Raw genomic sequence first — 22,192 nt, 5'->3', positions numbered from 1 at the left:
ATTAATTGGAAGCAACAGGTAACATTGCACAATAAGAAGAGAAAGCATTGAATAACCTTTGAATGAAGCATTGATAGAAAGAGGCAGAGATGATTAAACTCAGAGAGTTTATTAAATAAATTTAAGAGATTGAGCCAATTGCTGATTCTGGTTACTGGTTCCTTTTTCTGGTCCCTACCTTTTTTTTTTTTAAATTAGGATATTGCTATCACCATGTTACTGAAGAAACTCCTCCCCTTTCATTATCCTACTTCTGTTGTTTCTATGAGCAAAATCTCTGCTCCTCTAAATGGTGAACACAATAAGGTTCTGGTTTGAGTATGAATTCAGGGAGTTGGATATAAGTGTGTCACAAGGGATTGATCAAAGACAGAGACCAGATACACACCAGAGCAGATCCATGAGAGTCATCTAATAATCTTGCTTTTAAATTTGCCCAATTATTTCCATATTTATGTATCCCTATTTCAAAAAATAGAAAATATTAAATATAAAACAAAGATTAAAAAATAATCTCCCATAACTCCAGGAAACAGAATTGACTGCTATTTTTTTTTCTGTACATCACTTGCTTACTTGAATACAGACTGATCTCTAATTACTAAATCACTTCCCTTTTTGCAACTATTGGAGCACAGTGTCAATTATTATAGAAACTTATCTCCATAAATAATTTTCCTTGCTTCCTTTATCTCATTTTCAAGGAGAATTCTTACTCAGTCTTTATTCCCTCAAGCTCTCTTCAGTGCTGCTCCTCTGAATACCAGGAATACTGGCACGCTCGTGGATTCTCAGGGAGCAATTCCTCTTGGGCTCTCAGAATTGCTGTCTTGTGGAGAGACAGGGCAATTGTCATCCAGGAGATTTCTAGAGTAATCACATTTTTAATTTCTACAGTGCTGAGCAATGCTTCCTCGGGAGCTCTTCTAATGCCTCAGCTTAGAGATGGCCTCTGGAACTTGAGACCAGCTCAACATAGCTGTCACTGTAATAGCAACTACCTCAGCAGAGTCTTGGAAGGGACGAAATCAAAAGCTTTGCAGCATTTACACAGGGTTTCTGCAAAGGCTCTTCTGAGGGAAATAATTAGTCTGCAGAGTTATCTGTTGACAAAGCAGCATCCCAAGAAGCTCGAGCTAAATGCCAGAGACTTCAGAAAACAGAAGGAAGAGAATCCTCAATTTCAAAGTCCTTACATTTGGCAGCTCCCATAGCTGTGTGACAAGAGGAAAGAAATTCTCTGAGCTTAACGTGGCGATGAGCATAGGTTGCAAGATCCCTCTTTAGAATAAGTCAATTTTCTGCTACTACAGGGGCCTAAGTAATGCTGCCTACTCTTCAGCCCAGAAGGGATCTGATTTTTTTTCTTTTTTATTAAACTGAAGCCTCTGAATACTCACATCTCACAACAGGTACACAGAGAAGCAGGAATACAATGTTTATCTGCTTCCTCAATTTAGGAAATCATGCTGGATTTCTCATGAAGCATCTAGGACTCATTTACACAAGCCATGTACACAAGAGAAAGCCAAGCACATTCTGCTCGTCTACTTCTTTCAACAGTTCCCTCTATTATTCTCTCAAACTTGTCTAGATACTTGCAAATAATACATTTTTTTTAATTTAGAAAAAAGTCATTTACCTGCAGGTGATAATTGGTTTGTTCAGACAGAATTTTCTTTAATTGTATCCTGAGTACATTTTTTATGTCTTCAAACAAAATATAAGCTTCAATTTATTTGACATATCAATATTTAATATGTTGTCTACTAGTGATTTCTATATTTATTATATTTTATTAAATCTCCCTATAATTATATCTATACATATCTATATCTATCTCTCTATATATAATTAGAGCGCATCATGAGGTTAAGGCCCATCACTGTTTGTTGCCCTGAACCAGCACTATTGTCATAGCATTGACCGTTGATTCACAGATGGTGTCCAAAAACATGCAATAACTGAGCAAATTATTTGCTTTTACTTGCTACAATACTCATTTATAACTATGATCTTCTTCACTTTGTAACAGTGAAAGTCAAGACTCAGAGAAGTTGTCATCACCCCAAAATCATATACCGGATAAAGAAACAGCTGGCTTCAAGTCTCAGTTTGTTCACCTCAATCACCCGTCCATTCCATGCCTCTTCAGATAGAATGCTGATGTGCAAATCTCCTATTCTGCTAATAGATTTTTTTTTTTACTCTGTTGATTGTTTGTATTACAGATTTTCAGGGAGCCAAGCAATCTCTCTGTCCAGTCAGAAATACCTATTACAAGCGGTTTGTTTCCTAAGATGTTCAGAAACAGTCTTATGCTAATGTGTTTACTCATTTGTCTTGGCTTAGGTTTGCTTTGGTCAGACTTAATGGGCCATCTATTCCTTCAGCAAACCATCCTGCGCCTCTCCCCGCCACATCCTGCTCTGAAGATGCATGTGTAAGGTGACTTTGACCTCCATAAGTTTCCACAGTGGTATCAAGGTCTGGCCTATAGTCTTTTCTGTAAAACATCTGTAAGGTCTTTCCTTTTAATTAGTAAAACTGTTCCGATAAAAGTTCCACACTTGTGTTAATTTCATAAAATCTCCATGCAAGAGAGACACCAGATATGTAGGAATTGGGGAATTCATGCCCATCTAGTTCCTGCAGTGACCCTCTTACCTGTTGAAAACCCCACAGTCTACCCACATTTCCTGGTGTCCCTTGGGGGGTGAGATTTTCATATGTCTAACTTTTTATTATTTCCCCCCTATGACCCCTTAAACTATCTAGAATAGATGGCCATATAGAGAAAACAAATGAAGCTTGGGATTCTGTTACATTTTATTTCCTGAGTTGAAAAAAAAAAATAAATGCTTACTGTTCTTACTTACAATGCAAGCATATCAATCTGAGAGAGAAATGTTTGTGCTGGTAGTCTAGTTCCAAGGCTCCTGATGACATGTTGTAATTGTAGTCTTTTTCCTCAGAGACCCTGAGTTTTTGACCAGGAGGTCACGAGGGTGCTGAAAGTCTAAAGGTTGAGTGAGTTAAACAACTATTCTGTTTATTTGGTGAGTGGAATGATTTCCCACACTCCTCGTATTTGGCACCCTAGATATTATTGAATACCAATCCAAATACATTCATCTGTTGGGTATTAGATATGTCTGTTCAGGAATATTGCCAACTACAGGTCATAGAAAAAAATCACTGAAATTAGCATGCATTACTTTACTCTGATGGAAAACCTGCTAGACATGGATTGGCATAACCATTAGTAGGGATTCAGAAATTCTACTGAGATGAGATAGAGGACATCTGTAGCTTTAGACATTTTCTCTCTGTGTTCTCTGTCTAGTACACAAGACTGTTCTGTCTCATGTTCAGGAGGTCTCATTATTAGCTTCTCTAATTTATATCATTTACATTTTTTATACATATGTGCATTACAGGACACAAATATGCCATCTAGAAATCATACAACAAGGTACGACTTTGTCTCTGTAAAGTGCTTATGAACAATAGTTGTAATATTTAGTGATGGTGGCCAGTAAATGTCTTCCTTGTTTTGAGTTTCGCATGTATTTTCTTATTCCTACTTGTAGCACCCCACCTTTTTATTACATCTTGGGAGAGTATGAACAGTGACTCTAATTTTGAGGGATGCATGGGAAAGACATGAGCATCTGAAGGTAGTTGCTCATTGCACATTCAGGACTATCTGATGTACGGTTCAAGTAGAAACAGAAAGCGTGTAAAACTGAGGGGTGGTAGGATTGGGAGAAATCAATATTAGATGACTAAGAAAGACTGGCAGAGGCACCACTATTATCCACATTTTATGACTAACAAACAATTATTCTTGCCTTTTCATGACCTCATTTTGAACATTTTTGATAACTAGTTAGTTTTAATTTTAAATATACATTGAATCTGTTTCTAAACCTTTATTTCCATTATCTATCATCTTGTTTATTAGGGCCTTCACATTACCTTTGGGAAATCTGGTAATGGTTTTCTAACTTATTCATTTACTCATTTTCTTGCTTATTTTGTTTGATAATTCTTGGCAATTTACCAGGAACTGCAGCAATGAAGAAGAAGGATGTTTTTCTGCTTTTTATGAAGCATCTCGTTTAGATGGAGAGACATGAATTGAAAAAAAAAAAATGATGGTGGGTACTGAGGCAGGAAACACTGGGTTGACATCTTAACTAAGTGACTTTCTTTTGTGACATCTAGAACAATTTTCCCACAGTGGAAATATTCAGGTTAGTATACACTGAAAAGCATTCCAGATGCTCAGTCCTACCTATAGAACAGGACTGAAATCCAAACACTCCTCAGCACTGTGGGCTCTCTTCACTTCTTCTGTTCCTTCTATCGCTCCACTTTTTCATCTTGATTCTTTCTCTTCAGGCCATTTCTTAGTCTTTTCAAACACTCCGCTATATTTTTGAAAATATTTCCTTCACCCTTCTTCACTTCTTTTCGCTTGCAAAACATGACTTGAACTCCTGTGTGGGCTTTTGACTTGAGATTCTGCTGCCATGGTAATCTACATTACTCCTTCATTGCACTTCTCATTCTACTGTCAAGCTTTGTTTTCTATTTTGCCTCTGCTCTTAAATGGTAAGTTTTCTATCTGTTCAATTTCATTGTATCCCTAGAGACTAGTAAAATGTCTAAGCAAATTACAGAATAAAAAAATTGAATCAATTCGATTTGATATTATTGCTACATTTTGGTATTGTTTTTAGAGTCTTTCATATTTGTTCTACCTTTTATTCCCCTAACCTTTTGTGCAGGCTTCGGCGATCACTGGAGTCTCCGGATCGCTCATTTTAACTGTAATATGGAGTGACTAAATCATTCACACAGCCATGGTGATCCCATCAACAGGCAAACGTGATATCATCCCATGGTTTTAAGAGAGCACTGGAGACTTCTTCTTGTCTAAATTATAAATCTTAAAATTACAACTAGGTAGAATTTCCCCTGAAGTCTTCTGGTACTTCAGTTTTATGCTATTTCATACTGCTTTATTTTTCTATATTTTGTTCCCTCTAACTGGGACACCTTCCTATCAGTCCACCTAAATGGCTGTTTGGGAAATTGCTCCTCAACTCTGAGTGTTTTCTCTACTCTGCCATTTCCTCCCAAGACCATGTTCCAAGGCTAAGGAAAAGTTATTATTTTCCTATCTGCTATCAGTCTGCATTTAGCATTTCTTTATTAAAGTTCCTCATCCATGCTATATCACATTACTGCCTGTGCATTTGCAGTTTTTTTTTTCTTTGTGGACTGTTCTCTTTTAGCACTGTGCATTTTCTTGATTGGGAAAACATAATACCCAGCAAGATGCCACAGTTATATAACATAGAGGCAAAATCTATTTATATTTTGCTACATTATCTACAGATTGATTTTCCTGGCAAGTATATGACAAACTGGACATTTAAATGCCTTCATTCTATTATCTATTTAAAAAGTTCTTCAAGACTGCCTCTCCTCTTTGATCTTGTGTATCTTGTTACAAACCACTGCAGGTTAATATGTATAGCTGCCCTTTTGGATCTGGAAAACGGTGATATTTGTTATTATTCACTATCTTTGGCTTTTACAGCCTTTCTGGCTCCCTTTCCACAGTGATCTCTAAACTATTTGAGGAGGGTGTGTGATATAGATAGTCTAAGTATTAGGCATTAAAGGCTAAGCATTCTCTAGTCTCTATGCTCTGCTCTTTAACCAGGTATGTTACGTCTCTGTGTTAAGCAGCATCTGCTGCATAAGGAAGCTCCTAGCTGAGGAACTATTGGCATGGGTAGTTGCTGGGATAGGGAGAACCACTTTTCTTAAACAATCTTCCCTGTAGAGTGTATTCCAGTGGGTAACAACAGGCAGCAAAAATTGGACATGATGGGGAGGAGGAGACACACAAAGTTGGGTGATAGGGAAGGAGGAGTAGATCTGGGAGGACTTGGGGAAAGACAGAGAGTGTGATTAAGAGCATTGTAAGACATTCTAGAACTAGTTTAGAAATAATATTCTTAATGTATACTGCTATCCAATCACCACCTGGCATTCCACTTCCATAAATAATTCTTAATTTTTTTATGTATCAACCACAAGTAAATTTAATTAGCTGACAATACTATTAATGATGCCATTTTTCCTTTTATCTTTGAAACAGAGAGAGTTAGTAGGCTCACAAATTCAGTAAGCTCTTTCTTAGTGAACCTTCATAAACATCCTTCTAATAGTAAGGAAAATCTAAGCATATTCTTCTTTAAGGTCGGGATAATAATAGTTGGTCTTCTAACAACGGTTTTGTTCCATACAGTGCAAAAAGCCATAGTAACCATGCCTAGTTCCTGATAACAAGGACAAGCAAACACAATCATGAAGCAAGTACTTATTTGAAATCAGTGGCAAGGTGGGCATAGGTTTTAATTCTCTTGATTATGTGACCAATATTTGACCCACTCACCTGTATCCTTGCTATAACGAAAGCATAAACAAAGTAGGTTTTTGTAGCTGCATCCTTAGTAATTCGTCACAGAAGAACAGGATTCTGTTTTCACATTCTGAGCAAATAAAGCACTAACATTCCTATGAACAGTCAGGAAACAAAACCTAAGGTAGACTGCTGGTGCCATCCCTAAGAAACTTTAATGGCCGTAACTTTCTTTTCATTTCTAGGAAAGGGGCAATTTAAGTAATTTATGAAGCACTAACCGGAAATTAACTATGCAAAAGCATCCACTCACATAGACTCCACAGCAAGAAAATGGACCACAGCATGAAATATGTTTCCCAAACTAAAGTTAAGGTTAAAGTGTATTTTTGAGACGCAGATGGCTTACAAAGTGTAGATATAAGGAAGTTTGACTGCTAAGAGATACAGCCTGTAAGAAAGAGGATTCTCTGAGAGTTGGGGTTACAAAAATTCTGCCAACTATGCCAGAAATTACTCAGATTTTGTAACTTTAAGCCAAATCATTCTAGTGCCTTTGAAAGTTCAAAAGGTTTCGTTAAGTCGAACAATTACTGCAGAAATGTCAAGTCCCCGCCTTGGAACAGTTACACAATCATTGAGGCTGTTCATGCTTGAAAAAAATTTCAATTTCAAAGTACTTTAATTTGTCATGTAGAGAAACATAAAGATCATATATTTTAAGGTCTCCTGTTCAGATGAGCATAAAGATGTGCAGAACATTTAAAAACTGGTTAGTTTCAAGGTCTCAACTAAAAATTTAAATAGATTCCCTTCTACTTCTCCTTCACATAAAAAAAATCATTAGTGAATATTGAAAGATTTTGAATAATCTAGGTATTTGACTATGATTCAGTTTTTCGGGCAAATTCCTTACAGAAACCTGCCATTCTTGTCTACTAATTGTACATGAAAACAAAAATCTTCAAAATGTTTTAAAAAATTGCACATGAAGTCTGAATTCAATCATTTGGGTATAGTCAATTCTAAACCTTCAGTTATTACACAATAAATATAAAGCTGTAATTTAATTCTCTTCTTCAGATTAGTAGCCAGACCTCTAACATATTCATTTTTCTTTTCCCTTATAAAAATTTGTCATATTATTGGCACTTATAAAATCTCTTTTATCCAAGAATTTTCAAATATTTTATAAGCAATGATGATCTTATTATAGACTTTCTAAGAAAGCAGTTTGATATATTTAGCTTTGGGTACATACTGTGTTTCTTTAATTTGTGTCTTTCTTCTCAATGTGAATATCTCATTATTCTCTTTTAGCTTTAAAAACAAATTAAGAACACTTTATGTAGAATCTCACACACAATATTTAAAGAAGAAATATAGTTTTATGGAAAGAGATTCTTCTTTAAGAGACAAAAGCCTGTAAGGTAATAAACCATAAACTGAAAATATAAATCAAACCATAGAGAAACCCTAGGGCACAAGGAATTGTTTGTAAGCAAGTTGATCATCGGAAGATCAGAGGTGACTTTCTGGATATTTGGCATTGGTTTATGTTTGGAAAGATTACTAGATTACAGACATGAGAAAGTATGGCAGCATAAAAAATTTGTCAAAAATGATTGGAAAAACATGTGGTGTGGCTAGAAGGTCTTTTGTGCAGAAAAGAAGGTGAAGAGAAGCAACCTTTCCCTCTACGCATAAAACCCAAGAGTGATGTCTTCTGTGGTAGTCTAAGTTATTTACTATGGGAATGTTTTCCATGCATCCATCCCATTTCCTCCATCTGTCTTTAGTTAGAGAAGATTTATCATACCACACAGAGACTGTACTCTTATCAGGGCACAATCAAGTCTTTCACTCAATAGTGGTTTTCTACCAAAAGTAGGCAGCTTTAGATCACTGCCCAGTAAAGTTCCTGAGAGGATTCTCTGCACCGTTTCCAACCGATTTAAAGAATTCTGAAAAGATACGAGAATATGAGCCGCTCATATTACAACAAGAATAAGAAAAAAAAAAAACAACTTTGGTTGGTAACATAGTACTTGCTGTACTTCCTGTAATGGTTTCACTAATGGTGACAACAAATTCACACTGAAACTCATCCACCATGAAAGAGCACTTAGAAGTGGTTCTTCAGAAGATCATGAAGCTATAAACACTCTACTTGCTTGAAGGAGAGTAAAGTTTTATAAAACTTGAAGTTAAAAGGAGTGCTCTCTTCACCTTCTGCTTTCTCTGCAAAGTGAAGGTTTCATCAATCTTCTTTGGGAGGTATGCAACAAGACAGTAAATTGGAAACAAAGACAAGACCCTTCTATACACAAGTCTGACATGTATTTTAATCATGGAGTTTTAAACCTATTGAATTGAAACAAAATTCTATCCTTTATAAGTTACCTAGTATTAGACATGTTGCTATAGTAGAGCAAGAATGCTAAGTCAGCATCTAAGGCCACACTGGTGGATTTATTTTAAGGAACAATGTGTAAGGGGTTGAAATATTGAATTCCTGTGCTAGGCTGTGGGTAACAGCTGTATTTGTGTATGGCCAACATTGATGTAAGATTTGTCACCAAGAGGATTATGTCATCTGTTCTCTTTAGTAGACATTTATCTTATTCCTGCTACATTTTACTTTCTAGTTGTAAAGTTGTGTGTTTTATTCATATTCTCTTTTGGTCACTTAATTTCAGTTTGTTTTATTCTGGCCATGAATATTACAAGTCACATGTTGTTGTCTTATTCAACAGATAAGTGATTCTAAGATAACTATAAAGGTTATTCTGCATTTATTGTATTTTCTGCACCGTTTCAAGCACTTGCAGGTGCCCACTTATTGCATATCAGGATCCAATGAAGAAAGCAGTGACCAGAGAGGCAATTTAATGTAGGGAATTGTTTACATAGATGTAAGAGCTGAAAGCAAAAAGGAAGCACTCTGAGATGCCACCACTCAAAGTTATTGGGTAACCTTTACACTCCAGTGTGACCGGAGGCCCTTAGAGACTTGTGTCTAGAACCTGGTAGATCAAAGGAGGATGCCCAGTGTTTGATGAGATACAGCTGATATCCTATGAATTTGAGGAATAGTCCAAAAGAGCTACTGCTTCATTTTCTAAGAAAGTTAGTGGACTGCTGAAAATATCTCCAAGGGTACAGTGTTTTAAAATAAGCTGGAAATCCAAATAGAACTGACAAAAAGAACAAGAAATAGAAGGATGGCCTTCTCTGCTCCTCCTACCCTCCAGTTGTCTTCTTTCCTCTTACCTGGGAGGACCTAGCATGAGGTCTGAAAATATCATTTGTAGAGTCATTCTGTACTATCATTGACCAGCATTAGAATAGTGATGTGGGCTGAAAGTCAGTAGATAATTAGCAAGGGCTGTCAGATCATCTCCTGTAGTCCTTATGAGGTAGATTCTGCTATTATATCTACTTTAAAACATGTGAACCAAATGCCAGATCTTTTAGGTTAGTTTTTCCAAGGTCATCCAGTAGGAGTGGTAATGGACTAAAGACACCTGACTCCAGAATTTCAATTTGCAGCCAACACAAAGTATGTGTTTACACAGAGTTTCTTTGTCTTGGTGAATTCTTCTAAAGATTATTGCTTTTCTTATTCATTTTGAAACTAAAATGTTTAAAGTTTTATATTTTAGAGCAGAGCAACTGAATAAATTGGGGATTATTCTGTATATAAAGAAGAAGGAAATGCAAGAAAAGCTTTATATTTCTGTTGTGTACTTAATGTGCCTCAATTTAATTCAATGTATACTCATGAATTGCTTAATGATGAGAATGTATTCTAAGAAATGCACCATTAGGAAATTTTGTCATGCAAATATAGTAGCTTGTGCTTATGCAAACTATGATGGCTATGACATCATTTGGCAGCAGTCTTATGGCACCATCATTGCATATATTCTTAGATAGTGACAGAAATATCATTATTCTGTGTATGTTTGGGCGCAGTGTGATGAGGTATTATATTACTAAGACTGATTCATTTATTTGACATATATTTTGAGATGCTCTTTCATTTCACAGAAAGTGTTGAAATAGAAACAAGCTAGGCAGATATACACTTTTAACTTTTTCTGGCATTTGCGTTTAGCTTGCTCAACAAGGTGGAATGAGGATTTAGTAAAATTCAATACAATAAACTTCAATATATTAGTGATCTCATTATCATTATCATTATTTTTTCAAATGAGTAATTATATTAACTGTAATGTTTCTTAAAGATGTAAACTTCATTCCTTCTAGTCTTACCCCCTAATCAAGCGAGCAAACGAAAAAAAATATATGACAATAGTTAGATTGGAAATATCTTCAGGGCTTTTTGTATTAAGAACATGTTGATGTTGAGAAAGGGTTACATACAGGTGGTTTGACGAGAAAGGGCTTCAAAGAAAAAGTACCATGAAAAATTCACTTGGAAATGAATAGATGGTTAAAGGTTGTTCGGGAATTTTCTTTGATAGTGAAAACAACTCTCTAAGTTTAAGATAAGAGAGCTGATACTTGAGAACTCTACAGGTGTTTCACAGGTAACCAGAGGCTTTTCAGTCGAATCTGGAAATATTGGGGAATAGCTTTGACAACAACCAAACAAGTAGTCACCAGTGCCCAAAATAAATTGGTGTAGAGTTTATGTCTAAAATTTTAGTATTTCTGCTGCAGATGTTATTTTACTTGAGAGAATATAGAAGATTTTACCAAAGATTTTTTTTTTCACATCTCACAATGCTATAGTATTAAATTAGTTAAGCTTTTAGTTTCAGGTTTTCTCTTAGGAATGCAGGGGCTATAGTTCAGTTGGTTCAGTGCTTGTTCAGCATGTACAGAGCTCTAGGCTTGATCCCAACATTACAGAAATTGACTTGATGACACACTGACACAGGCCTGTAATCACAGAACAACAGAGGTGGCGGGGAGAAAATGAGATGGTCAAGGTCATTCTTGCCTATAAAGGCTTGAAATACATGAGACCCTGTCTCCAAAAAAAGAAAAAGAAATAAAGAAAAGGGTATATTATCAAAAGCTTGGACTAAAGAAAAAATCCTGTGAGAATGCTTTTTATCAAAAGCTGAGGTCTAGCTAGTGTAGAAGAACTAGAGACATTTCCTACTCCTCTTTGATAAAAAGTAAAAGATTGGGGTGAACTCAAGAATCCGAAAGTCAACGCGATTGGAGTGGATGGAGGTATAGGCGGAGTTGAACCTTGTAGGCATGAGTCATGCCTGTGCTGTCCAGTATTTGGGTAAAGCACACACTCTGGCTTTTATAGGATGCCACACTCCCATCTGTACCTCTACCTTTTGCAGCATCCATGATTTATCTCCTTAAATTTCTCAATTTTCCCATCTACAGTCCGCTTCACCTTTCTTTTGTTTTACCTTAAGTAATGACAGTTGATTTTCAGAGACATTGATTTTTCTTTCCTATTTCACATTTTTCCTGTAGCATGGTCCCTCCAAGGATTCAACCTTCAGTAAGACCTTTGTTGACTCAGCTCTGGTGCTTATCATGCCTAGGTTTTGCCCTTGGTGACAGCCCCATTAGGGCTCTGAATACCGAGATAGCTACTCTCCAGACTCAGACTGCTAATGCTACCCATGAGACTAAAATCTGCCTGTAACTGGTATGTACTTTCTATGATCATAAACTTTCTTTAACATTTTATGCTAGCTTTGAATTTTTAAAAATTCAAAATCGTTGTACAAACTTTCTTGCTTTTATAAGCAAAGCATGATAAGCAGCATTTAAGCATTTCTTGATGACTCATTTTAATTTTGAAAATTAACCACTTTAACACGATATAAAAGGGAGTATAACGTTGCACTAAATTGCCACAGATAGCTATATACTTTGCATCTTATGTAATAATTATTGTCTTTCTTTTCAAGTTGTTAAGATATGAAATTAGCTGGTTTCCAAGATCTCCCTAACTTTTTTTTTATCATACAATGCTTTGAATTTGAAAACCAGATAATCAAATTGACCAGAAAGATGACTCTAATAACGCAGATAGTCTTTGAGAGATGACTGATGGGCATTTCTGTTAGGAAAGCACATGGTGTCGATCCCTAAACATTGACATTTATTGGGTATTTCTGCAAACCTTTTAAATTTATTTTAAAGACATTTTTTCATAGTTTCAAGATTGAATTCAAGGCTATGTGACTGCTAGACAAGCGCTCTACTATTGAGCTATACCTCCAACACCTTAACTCACTTTCTAATTTTTATTTGGGTTCTCGGTACTGTGTGGCTCCCATACCTCCCAAAATGATGTGATTTACTAACATTCCATGTCATAAATTAATAAGAGGTCTTCAGGGCACAATAGGTCTAGGTAATCATGGGTTTGAATCTTGATTTGTCCCTTACTAACATGAAACAGTCTTGCAGCTCTTCTGAGCCTACCCGTCTTGTCATGTGTAGCATTGACAAGTGATTGCTCTCTAAGATCTCAAGAGAGATAAATAAAGTAAATATTCTACCTAGAATTCTTTGTATATAAAAGGAACTTAAAACATGTTAGCAACTTCAATATCTGGAGTGATTAGCTGTTCTTATATATGTCCAAAATCCAGTTCTAACACATGGTTTAATGGAAAAAGACCCATGAAACATATGGGGTAAAAATTGATTAGTTCTCAGAAATGAGCAGTTTAGCTTTGAGAAACCAAACCATATTGTTTACCATATGCAACCCCATATGCAAATGTCACTTTTAATGTATCAACTATCTTTATTGCTACATTTTTTTTGTAACAAAATTCTCTCTTCACTCTTTAGAGCATTACTGTAGTGATGACCAAATGGCCAACAGCCCAGTCACTGAGATCAAGTTTTTAGTGTCCTCTGCTCCATTCTGGTTTCCTCTTAGCTCTTATCCTTTACAAAAGGAAATTTTAGTGACACATAGCAAATTTAAAGCCAATGAGACTAATTTAACCAAATCTAGGGGAGAGCAGAGCAGGCTGGCTGGAATTCAGAATGTAAACTGAAGTGGTAATGTTTCAAAAGCAGCCTTGGTGCTACATGCTTGGGGAGACTGAATAGATTGGAATGTACCTCCAGGGTGAAGATATAGTCAAAGCCTGGGACCCCACTCTCTATGGAATACAATTTTGGGAGTAGTACCTAAGTAATCCTTGAAACCAAGAACCCAATCTTCTTTGCTGGAGGAAGTTGTAAGCCTAGTCCAATGCAAGGCCCACTCCCATCCTCTGAAATGTGTTTAAGCTTTTTTGTTCCATGGGTTTCTGTGTGGGAGTGGGTGCACAAATCTGGCTTGCCAAGTTCCACCTGAGAATGATGGCTCTTACATTTTTAAATAATCAAAAAATATCAAAAGGACAAAATTTCATAATACACATTTTCATAATACACATTTTTAAAAAAAAATTCAACTATTAATTTTGGTAAATAAAATTTAATAGTGTCAGCCATAATGGCACTTTTTTGGGTTGTATGGGATTTGTTTTACACAGCAGACTAGATCAGTGGTGACAAGACCAAGGCGAAAATATTCATAGTCCAGATTTGCAAAGTTGTTGCTAATCACAACCCAAGGATATTTCCTGAGGCTCTTATCAGACCCCAGTGCTATCAACCTGCTGATCTTCCTTTGATAACTAAGACTCTTGGTATGAGCAGTAGATGGCCAACTATATTCTTATATATGGCATTTACTGAAAGATATTAAAAATCCTTTTCAGAGATGGCTATAGCACTCCAGTCCAGTATTAATTGTGCAGTTCTGATTTTCCTAACTTTCAATGACGGCAGGGAGTTTAATCAAAGCCATATTCTCAGGGTGAGTTCCTGCTGCTCCTGACTACAGCCACAACCTCGGAAGCCCCACAGTGGATTTATTTAGTCTCCACTCTCTTGGGAACGCTCAGTAATATACCTGAGCTAATATTTGTTATGGCTGCAGTCATTTTCTCTCCTTTATTCTCAGGAGAGAGAGAGTGTGGCTGTGTAAAGGAGAACTCTGCTTCCACTCTGTGAAACTGCTGGGAATGGGGGAAACCTGCAATCATTCATTTCTCTTGTGTGAAGCATGAGTGGAGGAATAACCAAGGAGCAAATTTATCAAGTGCCCATCTGTGTAGAATGTCCATGTTTAATTTAGCTAAATACACACATACTTAAAAAGGCAAAGCCATTATCCGCAGGAGCCTGGATCTGGGATCAAAGCATGAAGGTCAGAACAGTTTCATTTTTAAGTAGAGACTAAACCCCCAGTCCTGCTGTGGTCCAGATACCCCTGTCTTTATCTGTACCCTATCTTTGCTTCTGTGAACTTATGGTTCTAGAAAAGCCCAGAGCATCCTTCTCACCTCTGAAACTGCGTTACTCACTCGATATCATCACTTCGGTGTCCTGTATGCTGCAACTTTTCAGACAAAAATCTGTCACATCTCAAAAACTCAGGAAAAGTCTCACCTTTTAAATATATCTGCCTTAAGTAATGTAAATAAACATTAATCTCATTGTATAATTTTCAACTGTTTACTTTGCTCTTAAATCCAGTTTGTATGTTAAGTATTATGTTTATGATTGTTCTGCCCCAAGTACTCAACTGAATATACATTTTTGAGTTCAATTAAAGAATATATCTTTATTTGTAATGGAAATCTCCCCCCTCTCTCTCCCACACACTTACACACACACATTTACAGAGTAGGAGAAATACAAATATGAATTGACCTTCATTATTCAGAGATTCCATATTTGTGAATTCAGCTATTTTTCAAATTCACTTGTAATTCCACATCAATACTTAAAACATTCACTCATTTATGGGCATACATGGATTTGAGTTGCACAGTATACATTTTCTGTATTCTATTTAAGTTTCCAGATTTTAAATAAATACCCTTCATACAGATTTCTTAGCAACTAATTTTTTTCTTTTAGATACTATTTTTGCGTGAGGTGCCATTTAAAATATTTCTTGCCTAAGTGTGCTCGGTGTTGTCTAATAGCTGTTTCAGACCCTAGGATGGGCTAGACAATCTTCGCTTAGGTGTGGGCTGTGAACGTAGGCATGGCTGTGAGTTCAGTGTCAATTAATGGGCAATGATGATGGAATATAGCATCAAACACAGTCACACAGAAACCAAGGTTATTTGCTGGTTGGCTGATGATCAAACCTACCTCGAGCAGAGGCTTAGATGAACCCTTCTTTGCATTCCCTCTAGGGGCAACTGTTCAGCCATCACTAAATCCAATGTTCATAATGAGAACAGAACTATTGTCAAGAGTGAGAACCAGTAGTGGACACACAAATACACATCACATCACAGCTCACAGAAGCACAGCAAATCACACCACATCCACATATACACACTACACACACACACACACACACACACACACACAAAAAGGCAGAAGCTAGTGGTAGTGTCTTCTCGGGCCTTTATGTGGTGTATGTCCTACATAACTTTCAATATCTCAGTCCTCCTCCTTCCTTCACCCTCTGTAAACATCCTCTTGACTTTTGATTAACAGACAAACAACCCAGAAGATCAAAGAGGCATGTTCTCTGGATTTGGATGAGAAGCTATTATTACACTGAATTTTCTCTCCATTTCAGCACTAATCAGTATCTTGATTTCGCTTCAGTATCAATGTCCATAGTGAAAGGAGAAGAAATCAGAGACTGTAGATATATAACCCCCTTACCTTCTCTCCTGTCCTGCTCATGGGATATATTGCTAATTGTTCCTGGTACTCCTACTGCACTCTGATGGGATTATGGAACACTCTCCAGCACAGTGCTGTAGGAGGTGCCTAAGAGCAGATCAGAGTGTGGGTGTTGGGCTCCATATCACCATAAACAAAATATGTTCTCTTCTTCTCCGATGGACTCATGTGCACAGTGTGGATTCTGTATCATTCAATAAAAAGCTCCAAGAAAGTCATCATGTGTAACTCGGCAATGTGGCGTAAACATTCATTGGCTCCTGCTGGGTAGGCAAGGCAGTCAGTCTTCACAGTGTGCAGGGCAATGCACCACTAATAATGAATACTACTAGACAGTGTTTCCAAGAATCAAGTTCATCCTGCAGCGCCTGGTTGCCAAGCAGAGCAAAGCTAGAACACATGAAAACTTAGTTGTCATCTCCTATTCGTCCTCTCTCATTCCGCTCTGCCAAAGCTGATTTCCATCATTGCTGCATGCATGGTGTCTCCATTTAAAAGCAAGACTCAAACTGTAAGTATTAATGCTTTGCTCTTAATATATTATAAAATCAAGTTTAAAATCGACTTAAAACTTTCTACAAGACCTCAAAAATAATGCTGGCAGTGCTGTGGATGTTTTGAATAAATGAGTCAGGGATATTTTGAAAACATGCATATTTTGATGGGGTTTGTATTTCCAGTTTTGTATTTTAATGTTTTGTATTTAATGAATAAATTAAGGAAAGTTATTTTATTTCCCTGGTACCACTAACAGATTGCACTTTATCTCTCTTCCACATCTACTGAGGATATCTGGGGTGATTGACACATCTTTTATGGTATGAGGACACTTCCCTGTTTAGACATAAGCATCCCAGTCCCCCAGATAAGCAAAATGAAATTCTCTCTTTCATCCAGTTTGAAATTCTGCCTCTCTCAGATCAGGGCTGGCCAAGGGTCTCCTGTACCTATAGTGGGGGAGGATGACTTCTGCTCTTTTAGTATTCTCTGCTTTATCCCATCCTTCCTCACTCTTTGCTTCAGACTCCTCTAGATAGGGAAAAGAGGCCATCAGAGGAATAGGAGACATATTGCTGGCCTCTGTTGGACAGTGTTCTCTCATGAAGGATACATTTTTGAGGCTAGTTAATGTCTGCCACTTCTATTCCATCCCTAAACTCTGTTTCTTGCATTCCTTTAAAAATTTCTGCCCTGAAAATTGTAGTTCTTCCTAGATTTCTGGTCAAGGTTGCTTTTTGAGGTCCTCTCCTGTCAGCAAGAAGCTCTTAAGGAGGAAGTCATTACAAAGAAGCTCTAGCCAAGTTTTCTTAGGCATGTTTTTCATGGGTTTTAGGGAAACTCATGTGTCCATTTTTTTTTTCAGATTAAAAACTGTGCTATTCATTCTTTCTTCTTGTTTTCAGACAATGGCCATGCACGAAGCTCCCCAAATCCAATGGACTAATATCACATTTCCTAAAGAACTCTTTTACTGTTTAAGACCTTTGTTCTGTGATGGCATTCAACTCGCAGTCCCAAGCTCGGGGAACTGACTACACAAAGTGTTCAGGGAAGTGGAAGGTGCGGCTTCCAGAGAAGTCACGGATGCACGCGTCTCCCTGCTATCAAAGGAGCAGAAAAGTCATGGTTCTCTTCACTGATTAGCTTCTGTCATGCTTCTTCAGTGATAAATATTGTTTGAAGTTCTTATCTGTTGCAGAAGGTAGAGGTGGACCACAATCCATAGGCTACAGAGGAAAGTTTTGATGAGCCCTCAGTAGATCCCTCGGGTTGACTGTGATGCTACACTTTACCTTCATCATCCTTGGGTTTGCAGAGCATCCGAAAGGCAGAAATCTATGGAGCATCCACAGTGTATTATCTAACCAACCCACGCCTACTACCCTGTGGGCTGGTTTATATTAAATTCATAAGCGCACAGAAATGAGAACCACCAGTGTCAGTTCATTCATGCACATGCTTAAGTTTCCTCTGCTGCATCACCGTTGGTAACTTATTCAGTCTCAGCACCCCCAGTCATGGAAACAACACATTGTATCTGGATACAGCCATCGTTAGAAATCTGTCCAAGTGTCAGGCTAAAATCTGCTCTGTAATTTTTACCCAACATGCCTCCTTGTTCTCTCCTTTGAAGCTAAACTGGACAAGCTGTTCTGTCCTGAAAAATCTTTTATGTGTGAACCTTGAAATATCTAAGGATAACATAGATGTTTTTCTATTTCTTGAAGACTCAAGATTCACATTGATTTTAGATGCTTCTTAATGAGAATGATTCAGATACTGCCAGTACAGAAGCTGTTTGGATACAATTCATTTGCCAGATGGCACATCACCTACACCAAGCAGAGTGGATATTTCAGAATACATTGCTTTTAAAACCCGCCCTTGCTGCCGCCATGCCTCTTTTCCTTGTAGAATCCTACTTGTTCTCTGCAATTCAGATGCCTTGCTCTTTCTTTTTCTGTGGTCTGAAAAGTATCTTTACTTTATACGCCATTATTTTCATAGGTAGCTTATCGAATGGTAAAATTACTAAATGCTAAGATCTTGGCACAGGGATAATATGCCATTAATTTAGGTTTCCCTGCATAGTCATCACAGACTAGAGATTTGATATATGTTGTTAGGTAGATAAACAATTGACTGAATTCTTCCATTTCCATTAGCTATTTTAGTGCCATATCATACGGCTACACAATGCTGCGTAGCTGGACATTACCCATTTCTGAATCTCTTTATTTCCGTTCAGCTAAACAAAGCCTGTGCCATTATACTTGTTGTGATGCCTATTTTAGACTGTAAACTTTACTAGATCTGTAATTAGCTAAAACCCCCAAATGGAGGGATACACCCCTAAGGGATTTTTGCTTAATTTGAAATGGGAAGACACACCTTAAATCCAGATCTCTTGAGGGTTAGAGACTTCCATCTAGTCCTCACCAGGAAGTCCCTTCCTTCACTGGCATTAGAGCCTTCTGATTTGGGCATATAGTGAAGACCAGCTGAGACCCAGCTTCATAGACTGAACAACTCCTGGATTCCTGGATCTTCCTTTCATAGGCAGCTATTGTTGGATAAGCAAGACCATACCTTGTTAAGTCTTTCTAATAAGCCCCCTTATTAAAGAGAGAGAAATTGATTCATTCTGTAAATTCTGTTACTCTAAAGAACCCTGACTAATATATTTACATTTCCTGTTTAAATTTTAATTATACACATATATTGAAAAATCAGAACTTGAAAAATGTATTTTAATGAAAATATTTATAACTTATTTAAGCTTTTTAAGTTATTGTTTTACTCAGTGCTGTTTAGCCCAGAGCCTCACACATGCTCTTCAAGTACTCCACCAACAAGTTATACTTGTTTCTGAGCAATTTATTAATTCAGAGTAAGCCTTGTTTTATTAGCTGTTTATCCATAACTTCCTTAAATGTCCCCAGTGTGTATCTAGAAATCAACAAAATAACAAAGTTAAGTACTTCTTTTATTTTGGCTTTTGTTTTTGGTTGATAGTAAAGGGGACTGTGGGAGAAGAAAGAGCTTCTCTTTTCTATTCCCAAACCACATGTTTTGAAAGACTGGATCCCTTTGTTGATTCCTGTCTACAGCTCTTCAAACAGGTTCTTTTGCTGTATTTCTGTGTCTCCTCTTCCCCAAAGCCCACATCAACTTGTTCATTTCTGAAAGCTATCGTTTGGCGTAAAGTCATGCAAAACAGCCTCTGAAGAACTACAGCATGTTGTCATGTGTTGAACAGGGCAAACAAAGAGGAAATCTACTCCTCCTGGAATAGTCTATCCTTGGCTTTACAAGCAGTGTGTAAATAGAAGCACAGAAATGCACTTTTGAACTGGGCATGGTGGTGCAAGCCTGTAACCCCAATATTTTCGAGGTGAGGGGGGGATTCGGGAGTGCCAGTCTAGCTTTGGAAACCTATCAAGTTCGTGACTAGCCTGGGTTACATGAGACCCTGTCTTACAATCAAGCAAACAAATGTGCAGAGAATCGCGATAAAGTAGTCCCACATTAGCTCAGAATTGAGTATAATAAAAGGATTTTTTTTTTAGGGGTAGATTTGCAGATCAATAGTCTTCTGCACCAGCAGGCAACAGACACCCAATCCAGCAGCCATCAGAGAGAGAAGCGGGAGGCAAAGCGCACGTTTCTACATTTGTTTTTATAGTACTCAAGACTACGCCCAAAGTGGTCCAGCATCTCAGAGACCATTGGCTAAAGGAGTTCCCCCAGCAAAAATGTAATTTTGACAAATTCTATTTGCAATGTAAGTGTTCTGACTCATTACGAAGAGTTTATTGTGACTGGTTACAATTTTAAGTGTAGGAAATGTAGCTTACAGTTTTTTTTCCATATAATTGCCTTTCCATTTACCAAGCCATTGTTTATTGTATGCTTGTCTCTCTGGATCCTTGTTTCCTTAGTGGGGAATAAATGCCTCTAGCTATCTACTGTATTTCTGAGGGAAAACCAGGTGAGGCTAAATGTAAACTTATCAGTTTTGACTGTTTAAAATTTGGCAGCAGAGGTGGCTAAACACATAGGATGGGAAATAAACATGAGGGATTGGTGGGAAACAAATGGGATGAGTCGGGAACGGCTTTGCCTATGGCCTGAACTACTGCTTTGAAGTATTTAGAGTTCTTGCGAAAGGGCTGTTATTATAACCAAAGCTGGCTTCTCATAGCCTTGTTATGTCCACTGGAGGAATTGTGCTTCGTCCAGGAGTTTAACTTCTATTTGTCATCGGCCTTGTAAACAGTGGCTCTGTTTTCCTTAATCCCTATAAACACTCCAGACCCACCGGTCTGCTTCTTTTAAGCATTGAGCACATTGTTGGTGCTCAATAAATGTTTAGCAGTGGGGATACTTAGGTTTAACAGCTGCAACACCGACTCCAAGGACAGCTGCGTTTTAATGGTGTGTGAAGTGATTTATGTGTAAGCTGCTAAAACTCATAACTAAAGTACTTAGCACTTGAGGCTCCTCTGGGACCAAAGGTGATGGATTAAGGTAAAACAGTTTTATTATTTAATTCCGAACGAAGTAAATTACCCTGGCCAAATGCTCTTTGATGTTACTGGTGAACTGCTGTGGTCTGATGCTCTGCGGCCATCAGGAAGCCTGGTCCAGTGGTTGGAGCTGTGGCCAGGGAGGCAGGAGTCCTGGGTACTATTTCTGGTTAACACACTGGCTTCCTGGGTGACCTTGGACAACTCATTTAACCTCTTCCTCCCCCCAGTCTCTCTCCCTAAGAGATGAACAGGCTCAGCTTCTCAAGGTTCGTCCCTGAAAGGACGCTTTAAGGGTAAAACTTTCAAATGGTTTATTTGGTGATAACGTTTTTTTGTAGGAATGGGTGATTTGTTTTTCTCCCAGCTGCATTGTTGACTGTTAGAAAGGCAGTATATATTAATGTGTCCTTAGGCCAAATACACCAAGCACATTCTCAGCTGTGGACACAAGTGTCTGTATGTAGAACATGCACACACTGCCAGGAATTTCATCTAGGCTTACTTGTTCAAGCATGCTTATTATGAATCTGTCCTCATCATGTTTAAATAGTTTTTGAGGAAGCTAAAAGAGCCTTTTCTAAACTTTTGGTCTAAATATTTGGATTGTGAATTGCCTTTGGCACGTAGAGACCAAGGTCATATGTTTGGGCAAATAACCAATCTCCAAAATTGAAGGCTTCTACAGATGCAACAGATGAGTAAGGTACAGAAGACAACATCCTTGTCCTTTCATTCCAATGAGCTAGTGCAGCTGGAAGAGATGACATTTGACCAGAACCTCAGTTTTAACTTCTTAGCTTACTGTAGATTCCAGAAATGACCTCTCAGGCTCTACCTTTCTGACGATTCTGGATGGACACATAGCAGCTCCAGTGCGCCATGTAAATCTTTCAGGAAAGTGGTAGGTATGCATGAGGTGTGGTGTTCAAAAAGGAAAAAATACATAAAAGAGAAAATTATTGAATAAAGTTGGTGATTAGTG

The sequence above is a fragment of the Alexandromys fortis genome, unplaced genomic scaffold (genome assembly GCF_014885135.2).
Source record: "Alexandromys fortis isolate MF-2015 unplaced genomic scaffold, M_Fortis_MF-2015_v1.1 scaffold_366, whole genome shotgun sequence".
Classification (NCBI taxonomy): domain Eukaryota; kingdom Metazoa; phylum Chordata; class Mammalia; order Rodentia; family Cricetidae; genus Alexandromys; species Alexandromys fortis.
Note: the sequence above shows the minus strand (reverse complement) of the source record.